The 19,210-nt window shown below is 39.4% G+C and overlaps 1 protein-coding gene across 1 annotated transcript in view; it reads right to left on the reverse strand.

Moving 5' to 3' along the window:
* tmtc2b (transmembrane O-mannosyltransferase targeting cadherins 2b) overlaps nucleotides 1–19,210 on the reverse strand; it is a 184,260-nt gene that overhangs the window by 93,868 nt on the left and 71,182 nt on the right. The gene's annotated exons all lie outside the window — the stretch shown is intronic.

Here is a 19,210-nt window from a genome sequence, read left to right on the forward strand (position 1 = left end):
ATATTGTCCAACAAAGTACATTGTCGATACAATAAGAAAATAACACAATAAAAGTCATATTGATCACCTCTACTCTCAGTTATATTAACTTCTTAAAACTAGAGACACAAGCAGACATAACAAATAATCCTTAATCCCTATCCGATTGGTTCTTACTATTTCTTCTCTTCAAACTCCCTCAAAACAATCTACTTCAGACCTGCTATGTAGCAAAATTAACCATTCTGCCCAAAGCCAAACTAAACACCAAAAGTAACAATTCTTGTTACATTGTGATTAGAGGCGTTTCGTTTCATACGCAATATCACCAAAAAGTCTGACAATAAAAAACCCATACACCCGTATATTTATTTTGCTGTTTAATGTATTTACTTAAATTGCTTGTTTTAAATTTATTTGCACTAAATATGCTTCACATTAGTTTTGGGGTAGAATTTTGTTCTTACAGGTTATTATTGCTATATTTTTTGTTACACTGTTATTTTATACAAATTCAGGGTCTTGGTTACTGTTTACTATAATTGACAAATATTTTTAGATTTTTTGTTTCTAATTAATGTATGAAACTATTATATTTATACTATACTATACTACATAACTATTTATTATACAGGTATATATATATATATATATATATATATATATATATATATATATATATATATATATATATATATATATATATATATTTATTTATTTATTTATTGCAGTAGTATATTCTTTAAATTACTTTTTTTTTTTTAATCAATGCTTTGTCATAAAATATAGTCACCACAAGGTTTCCATAACGTAATTTACACAAGACTGTTTAAAATATATCAGTATTCATAATGTATTGTCTAGTCCTAGTATTCAATCCATTCATCCATCCATCCATCCATCCAACACATAATGAGTAATAATGAGTGAAAAAGAAATCATTAAATATCATTAAATACTGGATTTATAGGCAGAAAATGAATTTAAATGGATTTGAAACTGTTTTCTTTTCAGAGTGTCAGCCATCAAATCTCTTTCACAGGAACACTGCGCTGACGACATGGTCAAATTCTCCCTGTAGCTTAATGAATTCAGCCTGTCGGTCAGTTCAAAGGTGCTGATAGGACCGCTCTCCGGGTGCTAAGAAACTGGAATGGAATGGAATCTCTCAGAGCACTGACATTGCTTTGGGCAGTGAAAGGCATGGCGGCTCTCATATCATGGCACTTGCTCAGTTATTGTGTGAGGGGCCCGCAGTGGGCAGCCATAGACATTCATCACCACAGAAAGCTCTTAGAGCTGACAAGCCAGCCCTGACAGATCACTGAAAGGACAGGGCTGAACTCACACTCCTGCCCGGGGTATGTGAAGTGCAGCGTGAGTGCATGTGTGAATCTGTGTGTGTGTGTGTGTGAGAATGTGTGTGTGTGTGGTAATGAGGGAATGAAAGTGCACAACACTTCTTCAGCTTTCTGAAGGTTACTCATCTTCAGCAGCCTGGACCTGGCGCTCACCTTCAAGCATGAGCAGCACCTAAAGTCAGAGTCTGTCCTTGAACCAGAGTGATGGATAGTGCTGGAACACGGCGAGGTCTTATTGATCTCACGCTCAGAGCACACCAACCAAGCCTTCTGCAGTAAAGACTAACAATCTGATGAGTGCTGTCAGAGCAGAATCAACTAAAGTGAACTGAGGACAGCAATATAGAGGCTTTCAGCAACCTCAAACAGCTATAGCTTGGCTAGGGCTAGCAGTTCAGTTTGTGTGCATTTGTGGGTGTGTGTCTCACTGGTGTATTTTGGACTGCATAGGATATGAAGCAAAAATATGGTGTGGACATTTTATTGGCTGCACAGAGATGAATCATAGTCAGGGAAAATCACTAAAGTAATATAACAGCAAAGACATGAGGCAGGTAGCATCAACAGAAAGGAGTGGCATAGCCATACCTCAAGAGCTATGCAATCTCAGAATGCAATTAAATATATGTTAGCAGCATAGCTTTCAGAAGGTTTTAGAGCACTGCTATATATAGCCTTAATGAAAGTTGGCAGAGAGAGAACCAATAAACCACATGTTTGAGTTCATTGTATACTTTACTCAGTTACTAACGCTGTTACTTTTTTTCAGTAACGAGTAATCTAACTAATTACTATGACTGTAACTATACCGCAGTTACCATTTCCGACACCCAGTTACTGCACTTTACTTTAGCCGCTCTATTAACTTTTTTTCTTTTTTTTTTTTTTAGCTTCGCTTTGCCCTGGTTAACCCCTCCTTTTTCCGGTGAACTTGAGCTTCTGGCCGCTGTGCCTGTGGTTTGGCGTGGTGAAGTGAGGCACAATTGTGACGATTTGCTGCTCTAATTAATTCAGTGATTGCCGTGGACAGCCCAAGTTCCGAATTAAGGACGTTAAGCTCTTTTTAGCTGCTCCGGTTTTTGTGGTGCTGCTGCTTTCTCTTTTAGAGCTTAAATTCTCTGCCAGAACCCGACCTGACCCGAGGACCGACCCGAAATCGGGCTCCTATTTTTATTTTATATAAAGCTCTGGTGTGATAATTACAATGTTGCTAAGTATCCAATTATTATTGTTCACTAAAGCGAACGAAATAGCGAAAACTGAAAGTGAAAAAAACATTTGTGTTAACTGAATCTAATAAAAAACGGTAATTAAAAGGAAAAAAACATAACTCTCTCGAACTGTATTTTGTGTTTATAAAACTAACTAAAACGAACTGAAATTACTGATAGAATACCCTCATTTTCGTGTTTAATTTATTTATAAGCGCTGTTGTACAGCGGGAGGTGTTGTGCCGAGCACGCGGCACCTTGTGGTCCGTTAGTTCTTGGGTAAAGCGCTCGCGCTAGCCGCAAAATACGACAGAAAACACTGAGAAACTGCAGAACTATGTATGGGATTACAATATGAGCGCCAGGCAGATGAAAGAGAAACAGGAGATTCAGTGTGTGAGAACTGTGAGTAGCTCATACCAGAACAGGCAAATCTCTCTCTCTTTCTCTCTCTCTCTTTCTCTCTCTCTCACGTTTATTAGATTGATCTCTCTGATGAGATGTGTGGAAACTAATAAAAACTAGCAAGCCCACCCTAAAAACTTACTGAACAGAAAATAAATAAATAAATAAATAAAATTAAACTATAATAAAAATGAAAAATGTAATCACGTAGCTCTGGGCGCACATGAACGCCTCCGCGTTTGACTTGCAGCACTGTGTGTAGCTGTTCTTAAAAATCATTTAAATTAAATAATAGTTCTGTGCTATTATGTTACAGTGTTAATTACCATAATTCTGATTATATTTCGCTCATTCAATCAGCCCGAAAACAGACAGTTTATGGGGCGGATCGGGTCGGGCTCATAATGACAGTTCATGGTTCGGGCTCGGGCAGAACGTGCACGGGCTAGGGCTGGGTCGGGTCGGATTTTTTGGGCACGATCTAAGCTCTATTCTCTTTTGGTGAAGCTGTTATATTAATACCATTTTAACGGTCATTAGATTGTTGTTTTTGTCCATTATTTTGTTTTGTTTATATATACATATTTCCTTTGAGTGTGGCTTGGTTTGTTTAATTTCATCCCCAGACGCGTTTTTCAGTTTTTTCCGTTTTTTTCAGTGTTACAAGTTTTAGTAATTTTCTTTGTTTCTGTGGAGAATTTCGTTTTGTTTTTTTGAAATTCATTAGATTATATTTTTGTCAACATTTTGGGTTCTTTTTCATTTGTTATTTTTCTAATAATAATAGTAAATGCATAATTGATTTCCTTTTTTTGACGGGCGAATAATAAAAAGTAACGCATAGTTACTTTTACTGGTAACTAATTACTTTTATAGTGGAGTAACTCCGTTTGTAACTCAGTTACTTTTTTGGAGAAGTAACGAGTAACTATAACTAATTACTTAAACGTGCCCAACACTGTTTATAATACAGAGATTCAGTTTTTCGATGAAAGATACAAGCTGTACAGGACCAGGATAGTAACATTAGATGAGTTAACTTAACTTTAGCATTTGTTTGTGTAGAATATCAAGCCATGTGATCTACATTGACTTACGTGGTCTTGTGTTGATACATAAACTGTTTTGGCCTACATAGTATGCAAAGCAAAAATGTGGCGTGGAAGTTTTATTGGCTCTACAGAGATTAATCATAGTTAGGGAAAATCACTGAAGTAATTGTATAGCAAAAACATGAGGCAGATAGCATCACCCTCAAGGGCTTTGCAATCTTAGAATGCAATTAAATATATGTTAACTATCACTGTCTACCTGTTTGGATTACAACATCTATGTCATATTTACAGATGTTCCAAAGCAGCAGCAGACCTAAACTTCCCCAGTAGATAAACATCAGCAGCATAGCTTTCAAAGGGTTTCAGAGCACTGCTGTATATAGCCTTATTCAAATATGGCACAGAGGGATAACCAATAAACCCCAGGTTCAAGTTAATTTCACACTAAAGGCTGTACAGGACCAGGATAGTAACATTAGATGAGTTATCTTAACCATAGAATTTGTCTGTGTACAATATCAGGCCATGTGATCTACTGTGACTTTCCGTGGTCTTGTGTTGTGTTAAATAGCGCTAACGTTAACTTACAGCTAATTTAATCCACATTTCTTTTGTCTCTCCTGTCCTTGTCTTTGTTATTTGTCTCTTTATTGTTTGTGCAGTGATTAAAAGACAGGTTTAGGAACTAAGACATCTAACCATCAAATTAAAAGTATGGCTGTGTATTTGTGATCTGATGACATTTCATGAACTTTTAAAGCAGTAGGGACAATGATATAACAATATATGTAGAGAAAACAGTGATTTAGTGTTTATAATATACCGTAAATGCAAACTGTAATAAAGCAAAAAGCAAAAAAAAGGAAATAAACATGCTTTAAAACTGTCTTTGTATTGATGATGAAGCATTAGGCCTGTCACAACATTTGCATTATCGACTTATTGTGCAATAAATAGACATGACCTCAATGATTTTGATAATTGTGATATCATCTATTGTGTTCATTTGAATGTTTGTTCACCTATATAACAGTCAACAGTATTTTAGATAGTCATGCTAAATGACCAATGTTTTAATAACTGTGACTCCATAGAAACATTGACCACAGCAGTAGGTGAAGAAACAAATATGTATTTTCCAAATGATGATCATTTAAAATGTTGTATTTAAAATAGTATGATTGGTTTGTTATGCTGTACTATTATCATTTTGGTCATTGGAATTTAATCGGTTTTAAAATGACAATAATATCGTTTATATCTCAATATTTCTGGAATGATATATCGTCCACAAAAAAATTTATTGTGACAGGCCTATGAAGCATTTAATGTAATCATGTACTTTACAAAGTGACCATTGTGAGCACTTCTTAAATCCTCAATTCAGACAATCCCTAAGAAGCACTGCATTTTTTGCTTCTGTTTAAAATTCATGATGACATTCCTCTTTGGAATAATGTGCAATTTAGTAAATAACTCAAAACATTCTTGGAACAAAGAGCAAAAAGAGACTGTTGACTAAGCCACAGACTGAGAGAAAGAGAGAGAAAGAGAGAGCGAGAGAGAGAGAGAAAGAGAGAGAGAGAGAGAGAGAGAGAGAGAGAGAGAGAGAGAGAGAAAGAGAGAGAGAGAGAGAGAGAGAGAGAGAGAGAGCACATGGACTCATGCTCCACTGTGGCTGATTCAGTGATTGAGGACATGCACCACACCCTTGAGCAAAAACAAACAGAGGAGCGAGAAGAGAAGCATCTCCATGTTGGCATAACGAAGCGTGGAGAGAGCAGGACCAAAGGCCCGTCAATCAAACGAGCTGGCCTGTGCCAGTGCTTGAATGCTGGCTATCCCGGTGGGAGGAGGTTGGGTGGAAAGGAGTGAAAGGAACGAGAGAGAGAGGGAACAAATAGGGGGCGATTAGGATGTGGTGGAGAATGTGGGCTGGGAACATTAAAGAGAGACTGGCCTGGTCCTCCCCAGTGGCCAGAGCGACATGGGGGATATCTAAACGTGTTTGCAGAGGGGCTAATAAAAGCACAGATCTGTACAGCAGAACAAAGAGACACAGGGGTGGATATGCTCAGGAGGCCACGGACACCCACAGAGCTCACACTGTCTGCTCTGGTCCTGACAACAATAGAGAAGAGCCATCACACCCAAACACACACACCACACACACGCACCGACAGATCCACATGCACACAGACACCCACAGATTGTGTCATTTATTCGTCATCTATGCCAAAGTCCTCGCGATGCCCTCTGATGTGGCGTCTCGCTGTGAGTCGCACACTACCCCCCCCCCCACCCTTATAAAGTGTGAGCGCATGTAGACAGGCTGGAGAATCAGCAAGCGTCATTAGGCCCCTTTGAGGTGCGTGTGGAAACATACAGGCCTGTAATTAAAACCTGTGATGGATAGAACAAGACACGTGTGATCGCACGCTTGCTGCGCCCCGCCGTTATCAGTCCCCACGGCACTCATAATTACCACAGGCAATTAACACAGGGCAGAACAACAACAGATGCACACAGAGACGGACAGACCACGACAAACAACTGCACATGCCAAAATGAATTATTCTGTCCAAAACCGAAACTGAACAAAAGTGAGATCACAATTTCGTTCCACCTCATGTACCGCATGTTTGATGATGTGATTGACAATAAAGGCTCCTTGAATCCTTAAAATACTGGCATCCTTCATAATTAAAAGAGCACTCCTGGGGTAAATGTATGACTAAAGAAGCACTAATAAAATAAATTGATAATTAGATTAGGACTGCTACTCCTGATGTGTATGCTTGTTTATTAAAAAGGTTAAGTGTTCAAATACATTTCTTTAATTTGTAGTTTAGCTATTGCAAAACTAGACAAACCTAAATTTAGGCTTTTTTTGTGGCAAAAAGCGGCAAAGTGAATGAAAATCTGGGAAACAGTGTCACATAACTGTCCAGTTCACGCCCAAAGAGCAATTGCTAAAAAGATTATATTGTTATAAATATAAGATAAAATGAATAGAATAAAAAATCAAATAGAATACAATAGAAATCAAGATAAATACACAAAAAATAGGGAGAGTAAGCAGGTAGCAGCATGAGCAACCAGAGTGTAAGTTTTGCTATAGCAGCATAATAGTGTGAATGAAGAGCAATAATGATAAAGTGTCTTAGTCAGTGCAGTGTGTGTTGTCTAGGTGGAGTTTAAGAGTCTCACAGCTTCTGGAATAAAGCTGTTTCTCAGTCTTGTACTTTTGCACTTGATGCACTTGATTTGGTTAACAAACAAATGCAAAGCCCAAGTTAGCTAAGATAATGTTACTATTCTAGCCCTGTGCAAGCTTATATCAATCCTATTTGCTTTTTTTAATTTAATCATAATTAATCACTAGAAGCTTGTATAATTGGACACCAATGTCTTTGTAATCACCATGCCTGACTTCATTCACCTGTAGCGGCTGAACACTTCAGTTTACACTATATTCTACTTTTCCAATGGACTTTTCCATTGACTAGTATTGTGCTGCACTGACCTGTGAGATGGATGTGATTTTTCAGATAGATGTGCCAAAATTGCTAGATAATTATAGTCAGTTGCCACCGGTTACAATCATTACCATCCACTGCACTGTCCAATGTGAGTGGTGATTCTATGACACAACTTCAGAAATGCTATTTTGTCCCCAAACTCCAAAAGATAATTCAGCTCACATTGACCTGTGTTCTTCTTCTGTTTCGTATCACTGTCCCTGTTGCAGGTTCACAGGTTGCCCCTCTTGGACTGCTTTTGGTAGAAACTGACCCCTCAAATGTCTAGCCATCACAATTTACAGAAGCACAACTCAACACTGTGTATGAAGTACAAAGTTCAACATTTCATCCAGGCTGCAGAGAGTGTCTGGACCTTTAAGCCTGTGCTTATAGCTGGTACTCTGCCTTGCTCGGTTGCCAGTAGCGACCGCATCCACCTGCCACCTCAGAGAACAGATGGAGAATGGGGGAGGAATGTGCATTTTTCAGCATACTGTTCAACACACCTCCAAAAGAAAACTGTGCTGCTGAAGGGCCTCGCAGCCTCAAGGTGAAAGAAACTTGTTCTTTGCCCAGTCTGCACAGAATCAAATGACACAGCAAACTGCCTAGCTAAGTAAGCTAAAACTTCATGAAAACCAATGATCTATCATCAAACACATCATTAAAATTCCACACTCAATGAAAAAATCATTCCATTCTTCCTTTGGCAAGACTTGTCTGCTCTATGTTTATTCAGGTATGCCCATTTTGTTCTCTCTAATCCATTTGTCAAATTAGATCTTCATACTGGCGTGCGGAGGCCAGTATATGAGCTCTCTCAGTTCTGCTGTACGCCTGGTTCACTCTGCTTTACCCTGGGCCAGGAAAAACTAACCGCACTCACTACCCCAGGGTTAGAACTGAAGCATCTGCCATACTTAGCAGCCAGAGGTCTCCAAGAGGAGCTCTCTCAAATAAATAAGCTACAGGAACTCCACGATTCATCCATGCTTAAAGTGTCAGTGAGGCAAATAAATTTTACACATTTTTCCCAAACTGTAGTTGATTAGTTAGAAAAACTTTGAGTTTAAAGTTGAATTTTTAATTCTGCTTACGTGGAGGGTAATGCAAATGATCTTTCACCCTCCCCCTGGAGATCTACTTCCTTGCAATTTTCAACAGTCAGAAAAATGTTTGAAAGTAACCCCTCAAATAAATGAATTCAGGTACTTTAAATTGCACTGCTAAAACTAGTACTGGACGATTATGTAAAAAAAAAAAAAAAAAAAAATCAGATCACAAAAAAAAGGGTTGCGATTATAATTGTTTATTTACCACTAATAAAAATCAAACTACAGACGACAAATTAATGGTTTAAAACTAGGTTTACCTGTATTAAAAAAAAAAGTTGTTTGGTGTTCAATCGGTTTGAGTTGACTCATTGAGTGAATCACTGATTCAAACTAGAACTAAAAATTAAGAAATAATGCACTAAACGGGTCACAAAAGAAACTTTGAAGAATAGATTATTATTGCTTCCCACAATTAATCACGGATCCTCACCGGAGAGCGAAGACTCTCCGGTGAGGATTCTTTGGAATGTGTATTTCTAGCTAAATTTATGCTTTATCGTGCTGGGTGTTTGTGACAAAAGTGCCAGAACAGTGCTGGAACTTTTTTCAGTAGGAGCTCAGTCCTCAGACTGAATGGTTATAAAATATTGGCGCGTTAGTCTGTGGGTGGCACCGGTAACCAAGGTAAGACAGATAAACACTTCAGAAATGAGTAGCTTTTTTTTGGATATTTTAGGTTAAAAAGATAAAATGTCTGTCTGTACAATTGTGATACTCCATTTTGATAATCACACTAAAACTGTAATTCGAAATTAACCAAATTAATCGTGAAACAGATCTCTATTCCCAACATCCTGACCTAAGCAATACTCTTCACACTGAATGCAATCAACTCTTCACAGCAATGCTCCTAAATGTAGTAGAAAGCCTTCTTCTGAACAGTATAGACAGTTTCTAAAAAAATAAACAAACACGTCTTCTAATTCTTTTGCTACCACCAGCAACCTGACCCATCTAATTATTCCATTCCAAAGGCTTTGATTAGCTGATTAAGGCTTGTTCGATTTAAGAAGATCTTCAGGGTGAGAGTTGCTGACTGGTGGCTTACACTGTCAGAAACTACATCAGCAAGTCTATTTGGGTTGATTTTCAATGCAGAGGAAATCAAATACAAATCAGATTTTTGGACTAATAGAATTAGCATTAAGAACACAAATTACAAGTGATTTAGTCAGTAGTGTTAAGTTTTTCAATATATGCATACTATCTCACAATATTACAGCAGTATACTGTATTAGTGAGGGCAGGGAGTAAACTGTGCAAGCAGTGCAGATGGTCCTGGGTTTATTTTGGTCTTTGTACTGTCCGACCCTGCTTTATTTTATACCCCAAAAAAGATAAGGCACAATTCGAATTTATTTACAGGATCACAGACTATGTGAACATTGTGCATATGTTTAAAATGAATCATTTGATAAAGGTTGATTAGTCAGTTCAGTTTATCAATTACAAATCTTTTTCTTCAGCAAATCAGGAGAGAGAAGCTGTTACTCTAACTTATTTAGCATGCTAGCTGACATTAATTAAAAAAAAAACAGCTTTAAATCTGACTAAAATCCCACTAAAATTCAGTCATTTGTTTATTTTACCATTCAGGCTGCAGAAAGTCTGTCCTGTTCAAATCAGTTCTTATCTGAACAATGTCTTTTTAATATTCTTAAATAACTAAAGTAACACAGTTTGAGGTGAGCATATAATGATTGGGAAACGATGATAAATAACCAGCATGCTCACGCTTTAATGAACTGTTAGCAATGTTAGCTTCATAGCATTAGTGCAACACCAAACCAGCAAAGTTTGGGTTTAAATATAAGTATTTGGAATTCAGGGAAAGTTATGTAAACTAGTGAAAGGAAGAAATGTGCTGCTGTCAGGCGGAGGATGTTGCAAGTGTTGCAACTGTAAGTGCAACATTTAGTCAATTACCTTCCTCCAGTGTGAGAAAGGTGCTTCAGTGAGATATGGAAATGGGAAGAGGGGGAGGAAGAGACAGGGAGAGAGAGAGAGCGATGGAGCGAAAGAGAAGGAGAGACCAGGAGGAAGAGGAAAAAAAAAGAGACCTCTGGTTGTTTCTGTGAAAATGAGCGAAAAGAGAGCTCTGGTGATTCCTTTTCCAGGCCACACAACATTCTTTTTTTTTCACGACCGCACGCCTATGGCCTCTTGGGGAAAGTTGGGGGATCATGTGACCGAGCTCTAGGTAGATCTACTACCTAATCAGCATGCAGGCTACAGTGTTGCTGGACGTGTCGGGGCCTGTTTGCTTATAGCACTCTCCCTACCCTCCCTAGGCACTAGGGTCACTAGATTGGCGCTAACGAGAAGTGATGTCAGAAGAGAGACGACGTAACCTAGAGCCCGGTTCCCTCAGACGACTTGAGGCAGAACTCAGTAAGCTCTGCGGCTGCGAGATAAAACCCACAGCGATGTCGGTGGCACCCATCAACCTCACTGTGTCTTCAGACAAATCCATCCAAAACAAAGGCGTGTGATTTTAGCTGAAAACTAAACAAACCACACTCAAGTGTCTGGTCCTTATAATCAAAGCCCCATGAAGCTCACATTCCCGCTGTACTGACAGAGGCACCAGAATGAAATGGAGACCGACTGCACACTGTAATCAAGTTTCTTTCAAACTGCTGGAGAGATGTTCTGCAACATGAGCATTATTTCATGTGCTTCTTCTAACTGCCCACCAAGTTTCTCCAAGTGAAAAAGCACAAATTAGATGCAAACTGCAACTGATGCACCTTCGCTTCGCTTTCTAGCAGTCTAAGAACTAAAAACCAGGCCAGAAATGCTCTTTTGAACAATGCACAATTATATCCCATTTGTGCCAGCTCGGAGAAGAAAATGGAGTGCCGCATTGGCAGTTAGCGAAAGTCTTTGTTTCCCCCTGCCAAGTATGTGTCATCACCCAGCTCCAGCGCCTGAAAGGGCCACAGTCATATTTCGAGCATGCCTACAGGGAGGCCCTATGGTTCGGCCACTCGGCGTTCCTGCCCAAGCCTTTGTCTTCCGTTTCTTCCCATGAGAATGCCTGTGGGTCAATAATAGAATACTTTCTCTCTTCCCCAACAGTACCTATGAAGACTTCTCAATGACTGCTGCCTTTGTTCTCAGAAGAATAATTAGTCCAATTTAGTAACAAAATGAAGCAGAACTCAAAAAGAACAAAAAAACGCAACATTTCAGCATTCAGGACCTCCACTCCACAAAAAACGACATGGAAAAAAGCTTTGAAAACAACAAGGAACATGAAGTAGAACATCACTATAGTCCCTGGGCATTACGACATCTCCCCAGCAGCACTTGAGGCGCTCTTTTCTTCGTGATCAGAATGCAAGAGCCGAAACAGCCCGTCTACGACAATGAGAGGCTCCACAATAAAAGAGATGTCCTTGAGAATCTCGACTCTCCCCATGCTCTTTAACCTGTTCAACACATACAGAAAACATACCGAATAAGAGGCAGCAGTGAGGGGGTATATGGAGGAGGGTTCAGCTCCCTGTGGCTGGACAGAAGCCTCCTGCTCAGCAGACGTGACTCTTGATTAGTAAATTAAGATAGCTAACTAGCAAAGATGGAAAGAGTAGCTGTAATAGAAGCTGTAAAACTGTACACTGTCCAAAATGTTCAGCCTGTGAACTTAAGGCAATTCATTTGAAGAGTGACAGTTTTAAAATGATCTGCTTCTGCCCAGCATGAGACTTATTGGGTGGTAAAGGCTTCTGTCCAGCCACAGGTTTCTCTCCAACAAGTATTCTGCCCAGTCACAGGCCTCTGCCCAGTCACTGGCTTCTGCGCACTCACAGGCTTCTGCCCACTCACAGGCTTCTGCCCACTCACAGGCTTCTGCCAAATTGCAGGCTTTTGCTTCTGCCCAGTCACAGGCTTCTGCCTAAGAGGTGGATTCTGTCTTGTTCCAGGCCTCTTTTCAGAAGGAGTATGTCTGTTCACAGTTTTCTGGCCGTTCACAGGCTTCTGCCCAGCAGGAGGCTTCTGCCCAGTCACAGGCTTCTGCCCAGTCACAGGCTTCTGCCCAGTCACAGGCTTCTGCCCAGTCACAGGCCTCTGCCCAGTCACAGGCCTCTGCCCAGTCACAGGCTTTTGCCCGTTCACAGGCTTCTGTTCAGCATGAGGCTTTTGTCTATTCACAGGCTTCTGCTTCTGCCAAATCACAGGCTTCTGCTTGTGCCCAGTCACAGGCTTCTGCTTCTGCCAATTCACAGGCTTCTGCCTAAGAGGTGGATTGTTCCAGGGCTCTTTTCAGAAGGAGTATGTCTGTTCACAGTTTTCTGCCTGTTCACAGGCTTCTGCCCAGCAGGAGGCTTCTGCCCATTCACAGGCTTCTGCCCATTTACAGGCTTCTGCTCATTTACAGGCTTCTGCCTGATCTTCACAGGCTTAGCAAGGTCTGCAGATGGATATAACTGTATATTAGAGTGATGTATTAGAAAGAACTTGGTGAATCAAGCATCTTTACAAGTGAACTAATGATTAAAATTTTATACAGTATTACAAAACACAATATTGCAATATGCTACACTATAGATCTTTTCTTACACTCCCACAGGATATAATATACGCTAATGTAGAAAACTCCACCTCAAATCGCACAGCCATTTAAAAAGGAGTGGCTGGAGGTAAACGAACTTCTCTGAAGATCCATTAGTGCACTCCAGTTCCACTGCTGTGGAGCCCTTGATTGCAAAGCGAGAGAAGCCTGAGTCTATAAAACAATCTCTCTCTTGCGCTCTCTCTCTCTCTTGCGCTCTCTCTCTCTCTCGTTCTCTCAGGACGAGGACATTACCATATGCAGATCAGGTGAGATAGATGTCAGCCCTCATCATGTGGTCTTTCAATTTGAGGAAACAAAAGCAATCTGCATACATAAATAATGAATCCGCCTCAATGTTATGGAGATGAAGCAAGTTAGAGGGGTGATTTTGCGAACCGGAACATTACAAATCGCTTCATCACAGGGGAAAAAGGCAGTTTTAGAGAATACATTTACAATACATTGTTCCACCGTTCCTCGAAACAAGCCTCATTCAGTTCAGCTGTAATGAGAGAACTTTTCTCTTACTAAAATTCCCCGTTTAAAAAAATTCACTTTAACCACTGGTTCAATAGTTCAGTTCTATTCCACGATTCAATTTGTTTCTCACCGCAACGAATATTTCTCTCCGGCAGCTGATTAGTCAAAATGTCAGCCGATGGATGTAATTGAATTGGAGAAAAAGAAAGAGTGAAAGGAAAGTGACCCGGCCCACATTCCAATACAAACACACACTAGCATACAAAGAGTGGGTCAGGAGGTTCATGGTCAGCACAAATCAACGCAGGCCACCGTGAAATTAGCATGGTCATGGGTAGATTTTGTTTATTTTAATGCAACATTAATGCAACAGTAGAAACCTCGGGGAAAAAAAAATAGGAGACTACTTTAAGGATGGGCAAGATTACAATATTTTAAAATCTTGATAATACGCAACACATGTTTTTTGAGCATATTATCAATGCTGTGGAGATCAACAACTGGACATTTTATTAGAAAAATGGCAATCAATTAGTCTTGCTAAGCTACAGAACGTGTGGCTAGTCCTGAATATACATATCATTCGATTATTTTAATTATTTATTTATTTTTAGAATTTGCTGCTGTTGATGAATTCTGTTTGCACACCAATATATTACAATAAATATTGTGCATTTTCAATGTTTAAAAAAAATTATATTGTTATGATATTGTTGCCATATTGCCCAAGTCTGTATTTAAATTACACAGTGTAACTACACCTTATTAATCACGTAAATACAGTGTCAATACTGTTGATGTTCTGACGCTATTACAATAGTTATAGCCTATGTAATAACACATGTATTAACTTTGGTAATTGTATTGACTAGAGTAATTGCAGTAGAGTATCTCGAAACTGCAACAGCAAAGCATCGATTTATTTAAATACATATTGCCTACAGTTTATTACACATTTATAACCACATATGCTGTTAAATCTACTGAAGCAACACAATTGTGAGTTATGATACAATATATGGAGATGATTTCAATCATTTTTGCCCATTTTGCCTTCATTCTTTAAAAGGGTGGAAATGCATTATAATGCTACAATATTATCTTCATATAATTTATCACAATAAATATATGTGACAATATATTGCCCAAAAATAATATTAAAGTGACTGACCTAATTTTGATCCATTGTAACAGTGAATATAATCATTAAATCTTAAAAAAACTGTTACAATTTATGTAATACATGGTTCTTTGTGTAAAGCTATAGAAGAAGCACTCTTCATTCCATAAAATCATGTCTAAAAAAAAACCTCCTTTGACGTAAAAGTTCTTCACGCTCTACACACATCTTTTTTACGGCATTGCTCAAAGGAGCTTTCCTGAAGCACCTTAATTTTTAAGAGGGCATAAGATCCATTGCTGTTGCATGAATTATCCATGAGTAATTACACAGTTATTACAGACACATAATATATAAAAGAGGGATCACACTTTCTGGCACTCTCAAATCATTCATTTCCATTTCACGCATTCGTTTTTCATCATTTTCTTTTCAATTCCTCTCCCCTCATGCAGACATTTGAAAAAGGGTGTAAATCACACTGCTTTGCAATTTCTCCAGCACAGACAGCCCTTTATCAGCACCTGTCCCGCGCTGTTCATACACAGCTATGAATCAATCTCTTCTAACGGCAAAATCAATGGAGGAGCAGATTCTATTTCAGCAATATCGACAAAAAAAGTTGGAAAAAATTATATCTCTCAACACGCTGAGTGGATTTGAGAGCTTATAGTAAATGACTCTGAGGCTGAGGAGATCACCTCATTTCATTACACCAAGCCACGTCTCCTGAGGGAAAATTGAGAGCCTCTGGGTCATTACCCCAATCCTGTTACTCCACAGTAAAACCATCAGCTCTGAACAATGCTGCTGCTGCTGCTGCTGAAGCTGCTGAAGTTCTGAAATGGAAAGCTCTGCTATCTTTGAGACAAGAACAGTTGGTGTTAATATATTCAGTGGTCCAGCATGGCAGGTTAGTTGTCATGCTATACGAGTACAATTGCAGCGAGTTCACTTCATTTCCCACAACAATGAACAAAGAAAGTGACGGTTATTGAGAGAACGATTGCAGTGTACTCTCACTTTGCCCTCGATTACCCCCAGACTCCTCAGTGTGACTTAAAAAAGCTCAGTGTCAGGCCTTTAAAGTATCAATGAATATTTTTCCGACATGTCTAAGCAAAACAAACCTGACCTTATTTCACTTATTTTAGGTCTGTGAAAAGACAAAATGTGGGCAAAAAGAACATGAGACATAGATGGTTACTGAAGCAATTAACTAGTAGGTCATTGGTGACCAATGCCAACTAGGGTTTTGTGACTGAAAACCCTCTTAACATTTAGAAATTAGAAGTAATTTATGCCTCTGGCTTTTATAAACCTGACAAAATACATGATATTTGCTTATGGCCCAACAATTTCTCTTAATCAGGGTACACTGACAAGCAGACATGTATAAAGTGTTAGAAACCCAGACTTGAGTAAAGTGCTCAATCAAAAAAGTGGCTTCAGTAGAAGTTGAGTTCTTTAAGCTTCACACTTTAGTGGAAGTACTAAAGTATTCAACTTTTTTGTAATGGAGGGACAATCAACTTTTTTCAGCTCTGATCTGATTCTGATATAAAACTGCTGATACCAATACAAATACCGATAAAAGTTTATTACTGGTCCTACGTTTAAGCTTATATAACGAGGGTAAAACAGACCAAACGTCGGCATGCAGCTGTCGGTCTAATGCTAGCTACGCTAACAGACTGCTGGTCTGTTAGCTCAGTCAGCCGCAGACTGAAGCTGCTGGGGGTTCAGGGTAAACTGTGGAACTGGAATCCGGATCAGTGATGCTTTTCGTATTGCAAGTAGTTTATTGTAAAATGTGCTACTCAAGTACTGAGAGTAACAGTACAGTATTGTGTTATTAGTGTAGATATTATAGAGAGCAGTGTAAAGTTCTCAGAGTGAAAGGCAGAATGGGAGCAGCTTGGCCTTCTTAAAAAAAGCTTGACCGTTTGATTCGCTCAATAATGAGGAGCTTCATCAAACCCTTAGCCTTCTGGATGCGTGACATGGATTCTTTGGTGGTGTTCACCAATGAAGACCCGCAACCATTCTGAATTCTGAATCCTGTAGGTTTAATCGTTCTGGGTGAACCTATTTTATGGTGATGAGCGGCACATATTCAGACATATCCTATTGAATATATCAATTTAAAGATGATGATGATCATCCAGGCAACACAATGGTCCCAGATTAGATTATTCCACAAGCAGCCCAATGACTTTTTTAATAACTTTCTACCATCTTACAAAACTCAGCTCAAATATATTGTAAGCAGTCACCTCCCGTATCAGCTACTATCCAGTATTTTAAAGCATATTTAAACCTGGCTCAGCCAATCAGACCGCAGAAGCTGAACTCTCCATTTTATACATTCATCCCTGCAGGGCAGGAGAGCTCTTCCTCAGCACCGTAATGTCAGGTATAAATGCTATGGAGGGACGTTGCTGCAGGACGCCGCTCTGTTGCATCATTAACATTTCAGTAGAGAGCACACAGCTGTGATTGATGACTGTGTCCCAATCTCCTCCTTCTCCTCCTCCTCTTTCTCCTCCTCCTCTTTCTCCTCCTCCTCTTTCTCCTCCTCCTCTTTCTCCTCCTCCTCTGCCTCAGTCTGGTGGCCTGTCTGCTGGCCACTGTACACAGCAACAGGAGAAAACCTGTGAAAACAGCCCTAATTACGGAGCACAGACAGTGCCTGAGAGAAGAGGAGATGCACGGCCGCTGGTTAATAATCAGTCTGACATGGGGAAGCTGAGAGCTGAATGTAATAATAAAATACTCTTGGGGTGAAACTCCAGACCTCTGTCTGTATGTGCAGCATTACACCAATAGCAGGAGTGAAGGCCAATTAAACAACCTGCCAGAGCTGGACAGGCTGAGTGATATGCACCCACGTTACAGCATCCCATAATAATCACTGCACTACTGTGGCAGAGCGCAAACAAATACATGAGCAGCTAACCTTCCAGATGGCAAAGTAGTTTCTATGGTAAAAGAAGTGCAAATACAGAAACCAAAAGATAGAGTCTAATTGCTACTGCTAACCATGTAACTTGTGGATTCTGATCACCACATACTTTCCCAGCAACTCTAAGAACTTTAATACATTTGAAGCAGTTGGAGAACCGTTCCAGGTTCTACCTCACAAATACGACTGAGAGAATAATGCCAACAGTGGACAAAGTTGGCATCAAAGCAGAAGCTGCTACTTTAAAGAACAGGGTTCATGCAAGTTTTAACCAATACATTTCCAAGATTTTTCAATGCCTTTAAGGCAAAACCAAAAATCAACTAAAACTATAATTAAAACAGATTATAGTAGGTCTGAAATGAATGACAGAAATGTTGACACACAATTTTTAAGTAATAATAAAATCCTGAGAGCTCCATTGTGTAGAGCTAAATTACTGAATTAACTCTGAGCTGATGTATATTTGTTAGCTGAAAGTAGATCTGTACACCAAATTTTCATGACTTTCCCAAAACTGTCTGGGTATTTTTTATTTTTCCAAAACTTATTCAGGTCTGGAAATCGCTATTTTCAAATTCCATGACTTCCAGGTTTTTCATGACCGTACAAACCCTGAAGGAGTAAAGTATAAAACATATTTTGGCTTGTTGAACACCTTTTTTGTTTACTTCATAATTGCACCTGCATTCCTTTTTAGTTTTGATGTCTTTGATATTAATCTACAGTTAGAAAATAATAAAAATAAAGACAAAAAAAACATTACATGAAGAGGGATGTGTCCAAACTTTTGACTGGTACTGTATGAGTCACAAACATTACAGAAACTCTAATTCTAAAATCTACTATTAAATGACATTCTAGGCCTGCACCACCAGCAACCCCCAGTGAGATAGTAACCGAAGAGTCCAGAATACATTCATTATTTATTGGGTATTTATATAAGGTTTGGTTCTGGCTTAGCTTTAACCCTTAACCCTTGAAAAACACCCAACACCAGTCTGGTCTATTCTTAAAGCTCTGTTCAGACAGTTGGCCCTTCATCCATAATAGCATATTATCAGCTTTAAAGGCACTTTACAAATAAGCCTCATCAACTGATGCTTATCCTTTGCTTCGGCACGCGGACGGGATCCATCCTACCAATTAGTTTAATCTGCCAAATGTTTCATGCTTGGTGAATCCTCCTCCTTAGAGGAAGAGAAAAAAGCAGCCTCCTTCTCTCCTTCTCCCTCTCTTTCTTTTTCTCTTTCTCTTTTCTTAAATCCAAGGTCTGACCCAGGTCTGAAAGCACAGGCCGCTGGCTGGCCCCTGCACACAGGCCTCACAGCAGGAGGCGTTTTGTCATGCTGCAGGCCGCTCTGGCCAGGGTGCAATAAATTAGCCGGACTTTGTTCCTGCGTGTGTAGAGCTTCTTCGCTTCCTGTGGAGAGA

Source organism: Astyanax mexicanus, chromosome 9 (genome assembly GCF_023375975.1).
Source record: "Astyanax mexicanus isolate ESR-SI-001 chromosome 9, AstMex3_surface, whole genome shotgun sequence".
Taxonomy (NCBI): Eukaryota; Metazoa; Chordata; class Actinopteri; order Characiformes; family Acestrorhamphidae; genus Astyanax; species Astyanax mexicanus.